Below are 6,132 nucleotides of genomic sequence, written 5' to 3'. Positions count from 1 at the left end.
ATCACTGATCAGTTGCCTCCTGCACACCCCACACTGGAAATCAAGCCTGCAACCCGGGCATATGCCCTGACTGAGAATCGAACTGAGACCTCCTGGTTCATAGGTCAATATTCAACCACTGAGCCACGCCAGCTGGGCTAGATATATTAACTTTTAATTGTCACAATAACTATTTGAGGTAGCTACTATTGTTATTCTCTCCTTTAAAAAAATAAGAAAACTGAGGAATACAGAGTTCTACTCATTGGGATGGGATATACAGTGGTAACAAGTGTCATCTTTCAAACACAATAGAAGTTTATATCTCACCTAGGAGTTCAAAGTGTATGTTTTAAGTCAGCAGATGACTTTGCTTTATTGGTGATCCAGAGGTCTGGGATCCTTCCATCTTGTGGCTCAACCATCACCTATGGTTTCACCAATTGCATCCTGTTGGCAAAAGAAAAGGAGAGTGGAAGAAAGTATAAATTTCCTATAGCTGCTGTAATACATTACCACAAACTCCGTGGCTTAAACAAACACAAACGTAGTTTACAGTTCTGGGGACAGAGGTCTGCAATGGGTCTCAATGGGCTAAAGTCAAAGGATTGGCAGGGCTACATTCCTTCTGGAGGCCATAGGGGAAAATATGTTTTCTTTGCTTTTTCCAACTTCTAGAGGTTACCCATACTCCTTGGCTCCTGATTCCCTTCTATCTTTAATGCCAACAATGGCCGGTGGATTCTTTCTCAGAACACATTACTCTGACACTGAGTCTTCTGCCGCTCTCTTCCTGTGATTACATTGGGCCTGGATGTTTTCTAGGTTATCCAAGATAATCTTAAGGTCAGATAATTAGCAATTTAATATTCCCTTATTATATAACATCACAGGGGTTAGAATCTTTGGGGGGGGACCTTCTGCTTTCCACAATGAGAGTACATCTGCTGAAAGTCTTGGCTTTCAAATGGCAAGCATCAATCCCAATCATATTCCATGATTAAGAAATAGTCTAACTGAAAGGGGCTGATAAAATTCTTAAGTAGCAATCATATTCCAGTACTATACTATAGTCTATGGAAAGGAAAATTGAATTTTGGTGGACAGTTAACTTTCTCTAACACAAGGGTTTAGTGAGTGTTTCAAAATGTGGCTAGAATCTATGTGCTTAGCCACTCGGCACTACTGATATGTATCACGACCATACCCCATAAAATTTATTAGCATAAGTTTTTAAGGTGGGATTAATACCTGGATGCAATGATGGGTCAATGTATGAAAATCAACCAATGTAATACCACATTAACAAAATGAATAGCAAAAATCTCACCATCATCTCAATCAATGCAGAAAAAGAATTTGACAAAATTTAACATCTTTTCATGATAAAAATACTCAATAAACCAGGACTAGAAGGAAGTGAACCTAACGGAAAAAGCCATACATGAAAAACACAGCAAATATTGTATTCAATGAGGGAAAGACTGAGTTTATCCTCTAAGATCAGGACAAGGCAAAGATGCCCACCCTCACCACTTCTATCCAACAAAGTACTAACAGTTTTATCCAGAGAAATCAGACAAGGAAAAAAAAGACATACAAATTGGATAATAAGAGGAAGAAAATAATTAGTGTCCATACTACCCAAAGAGATCTGTAAAATAAATGCAATCTCTATCAAAATCCTAATGGCATTTCCTACAGAAATAGAAATGCCATCCTAAAATTTGTATGGAATCTCAAGGGACAATGAATTTAAAAAAAAAAGTTGGAAGCTTTATATTCTCTGATTTCAAAACATATAACTTGTTCAATATAACTTGAAAGAATGTAAATTTAAAAGCGGTTGGACACAAAGTTGTAGATATATTAAAACAAACGTGTTAATTTTGTTGTTCAAATCTTACATATCCTATCTAATTTTTACCTTGGTGATTGATTAATCAATAAAGATGTGTACTAAATTTTTCCAACTATTATGGTAGATGTATAATTCAGTGGTCTTTGTAATTCTGTTTATTTTATGCATATATTTTGAAGTGATGTGTAAACATAGTTTAGAATTTTATAATTGTCATGACCAACTTTATCTCTAACACTGCTTTTTACATCTGACATTAAATAACAAGTTCTATGTGGTAAGGTTTTTCTCCTGTTCCACAAATTTATTTTCTACTTTAATATATTATCATAGAAATTGCTTATATTATTTCTACTTTTAAACTTATTTTCCTTTGTGGATATATGAGAGAGAGAGAGAGAGAGAGAGAGAGAGAGAGAGAGAGAGAGAAGGCACATGGGCATTTCTTTAATTATTGTCAGCTGAAGCCAGTGATGTTGGCAAAGCCACGTCCTGGCAAAGCCACTTTGCCAAAAAGCAGGAGTGTTTTCAGCTTGACCTTCAGCCCAGGTGCCAGGGGGCGGGTTTTGTTATTTAAATCCAGCCAAGCACCAGGAATGAATATGACTCGGGCCCACCCAAGAATGCACATAATCTCCTTTGTCTTGAAGTAAAACTTCCTGTTTTTTGCTGTATAAAATAAACATGCTGTATCGGCTCTGGGTCCCAGTCCCTGTCTCTCCATCAGATATCAGTGGTCCCACCCAGACCCAGCTTTTTTCTTCCACCTCTGTGTCTGTCTCTTTCTTCCATTTTCTCAATCCCCAGCCGCCCCTACTCAGGGACCAGACTGCTCTCTAGCCGTGCTGGACACGGAGAAAAGAGAGAAATATTTACATATATATATATATATATATATATATATATATATATATATATATATATATATGTTTATGAACATTCCTTGGGCACTGGAAAACTGCTTTTAGACTATAGAACTTTATATATACATATATATATATATATTTATACATATAATCAATTATATCTCATTAATTATAGCATTAACATCTCCCATATATTTCTCTTGTCCATTTGAGCTGTCATGGGTTGGAAAGCATGGATCAGTCTCCTTATACTAATGCATTTCTTATTAATGTAATTTCTGAAGTTTTTCTTTTTTTTTTTTTAAATATATTTTATTGATTTTTTACAGAGAGGAAGGGAGAGAGATAGAGAGTTAGAAACATCGATGAGACAGAAACATCGATCAGCTGCCTCCTGCACACTCCCCACTGGGGATGTGCCGCAACCCAGGTACATGCCCTCGACCGGAATCGAACCTGGGACCCCTCAGTCCGCAGGCCGACGCTCCATCCACCGAGCCAAACCGGTTTCGGCCTGAAGTTTTTCTTAATGAACTTGAATACTATGCTATCAGATGCATAGAGATATTCACAACTGTCAGACCTTGACTAAGGATTGCTTTCTTGAACATTACAACATGCCCTTCTTCCCCATTTGTAATGTGTTGAATCTTTTCCAATGCGAACATTGTGATTTGTCTTCTTTTTCTTTTGTTAGCTCAATATGCTTTTCTGTATTCTTTTATTTTCAACATTGCTGAGTAACTTTATTTCAAAACAGCATATGTTTAGGCTTTGGGTATTTAAAATCCAATTTCAGTGATTTTAGAACATTTGTACTTGCTGATAGGAGATTTGGCCTTGTGCAGTCATTGTGTTTTATGTTAGCACTAGAGGCCCAATGCACGAAATTCGTGCAAAGGGCTGGGCCTTCGCAGCCCCAGCTGCCTTGGCCCATCGCGGCCCCAGCTACCTCATGGCCCCGCCCACTGGTCGTTCTGGAAGTTCGTTCCACCATCTGGTCTAATTAACATATTAGCTCTTTATGATTGTTTGTATTGCTTTTAAAAATGTTTCACTAAATGATCTGTGGTTTCCATATTTTATCTGATGAGTATTCACTCTGGTAATTTAGAAAGTTTGTACTTTAAAAATCTCACCTAGTAGATTCCTCAAAAAGCAGAGCCTTAAACAAAGCATATTATTGTTCGTTTTTCAGTCAGGCTATGTCAAAAACGAAGAATGAGAAACAAGGGAAATGAGGCAAATGGAAGGAATGTCAGTACAAGACTAGTACCAAGTTAGCTGCTTGGTTTCAAACCAATTGATTGCTCAATCCTAAAGGTCAAATGGGAAAACATTCCCATTTTACAAATGAGGACACTGAGACACAGAAAGGTTGAAGAAGTTGCCCAAAGTCACATGACTAACAAATGGCAGTGCTGAGATTTAAGCCTACTCTCTCAACTAACACTATTATCTTTTCATTCTGTCACGAGTTCCTTTCTTCACCTTTCCTAAGTGCCTACTCTCTGTGCCTGACAGGGTGCTAGGAAAACAAATAATCATCTCTATGCTAAGTGAGATCAGTTTAATGAGCACTCTAGGCCATTGCTGTCATTAATGCTAATCCCTGCCATTCTTTTTTCCTTTTTACAACTGCTGTCTGTACATGTTCTCAGTGCTCTATGGACAACTCTTGCCTTTTACCTGTATCTCCTCAGTGGCCCTTTCCATATATAAAGTGAAATGACACATCACTTTACTTGGTAATTATCAGTAATTTGTGTGTTTCATAATTGTTCATTGAGCTCCCAAAAGATATTCCTTCAGAATTGCTTCCTATTTTCCTTTTTCAGTTTCCAGTATTTTTCAAATGCTTCAAAGTGGCAATGCAGTGATCTCTGGGGAATCAGTGAAAAGCAGCAATTTTCAACCAGCATGCCACAATTTTTTTTTTTAAATCTACAATACCTATTAGGAACCCTGACCTCTTTTCCTTTAGATTGTGAAAAAAAAAAAGACAACTGCAAACATAATCGCTGCCCAGTGTGAATGAATAAATATAGCTATTTTTTTGTCAGTTTGGCAATATATATATTTTTTGGTGTGCCACAGAATTTTAGTAATTAGTTTGTGTGCCAGGAGATGAAAAAGGTTGAAAATCGTTGGTCTAAAGCAGTGGTTCTCAACCTGTGGGTCGTGACCCTTTTGGGGGTCGAACGACCCTTTCACAGGGGTCACCTAAGACCATCGGAAAACACATATATAATTACATATTGTTCTTGTGATTAACCACTTTGCTTTAATTATGTTCAATTTGTAACAATAAAATTGGGGGTCACCACAACATGAGGAAATATATTAAAGGGTCGCAGCATTAGGAAGGTTGAGAACCAATGGTCTAAAGAATGCTCCTTCCCATACAATGAGCTTGCTTTATGAAGACCATAGATTTTTAAGAAATGATATGAGAGAAAATCCTATTATTTCAGCAGACATATCACTTTTTGGCATATTTATTTAAATACTAACTGAATTTCTCACCTTTATTATGTTCCAATACAAGTGACTTTAATATTATTGGTTTTAAATAGTAAGGTACCTCAACAAACCAAAAGTGTGTTAAGGGAAAAGAATATATTAAGAAAAAGGATTACTACTACTTCAAAAACAAAATTTTAAATACCTCAGAAATTATTTCTAATTGTAATCTTCATCTTCTTGTCATCAGCAGCCTAAATAAGATATGGACTTGTAGTAGATAGAAGTGTGTCCACCTGAAAGATGTGTTCAAATCATACTATCTAGTACTTGTGGATGCAACCTTAGGGGCTTTGTAGATGTAATCAAGTTAAGATGAGGTCATACTGAATTAGGGTGAAATCGAATCCAATGATAGGTATAAGAAGAGGGACACAGACACAGGCACAGGACAGGAGATAGAGGGTGAAAGGTCATGTGATGACAAAGCAGAAACCGGAGTGATGCAGCTGCAAGCCAAGAACACCAGAGATTGCTGACAACCACCAAAAGCTAAGGACTAGAAATAATTCTTCACTATAGCTTTTGCAAGGAACAAGATACTACCGACACCTTGATTTTGGACTGGTAGCCTCCACTGTAAGATAATAAATTTCTGTTGTTTTAAGCCACCCAACTTGTGTTAATTTGTTATGGTAGTCCTAGGAAATATAGTTAGGGAAAATTAAGCTATGTATATAGTGCCGGTAATGATTTTCCCCACCTTTCAAAATTAAACTGTGCCTATTCCTTATGGAACAATTTAAGTAAAAGGTATAGTATATCATGCTACATAACCCTGTTTACTCAGAAAAACCTGAACCTTTGAAAAATACAACTTAAGACATAAGCTTTGTTCATCTAGAATTGTAGGGACTTGGTATTTATGTACCTTGCTCACAGACCTTAGTTTAAAGGGGTAAC

Source organism: Myotis daubentonii, chromosome 1 (genome assembly GCF_963259705.1).
Source record: "Myotis daubentonii chromosome 1, mMyoDau2.1, whole genome shotgun sequence".
NCBI classification, from domain to species: Eukaryota; Metazoa; Chordata; class Mammalia; order Chiroptera; family Vespertilionidae; genus Myotis; species Myotis daubentonii.
The sequence above is the reverse complement of the archived record's forward strand: the minus strand, read 5'-3'. Positions refer to the sequence as shown.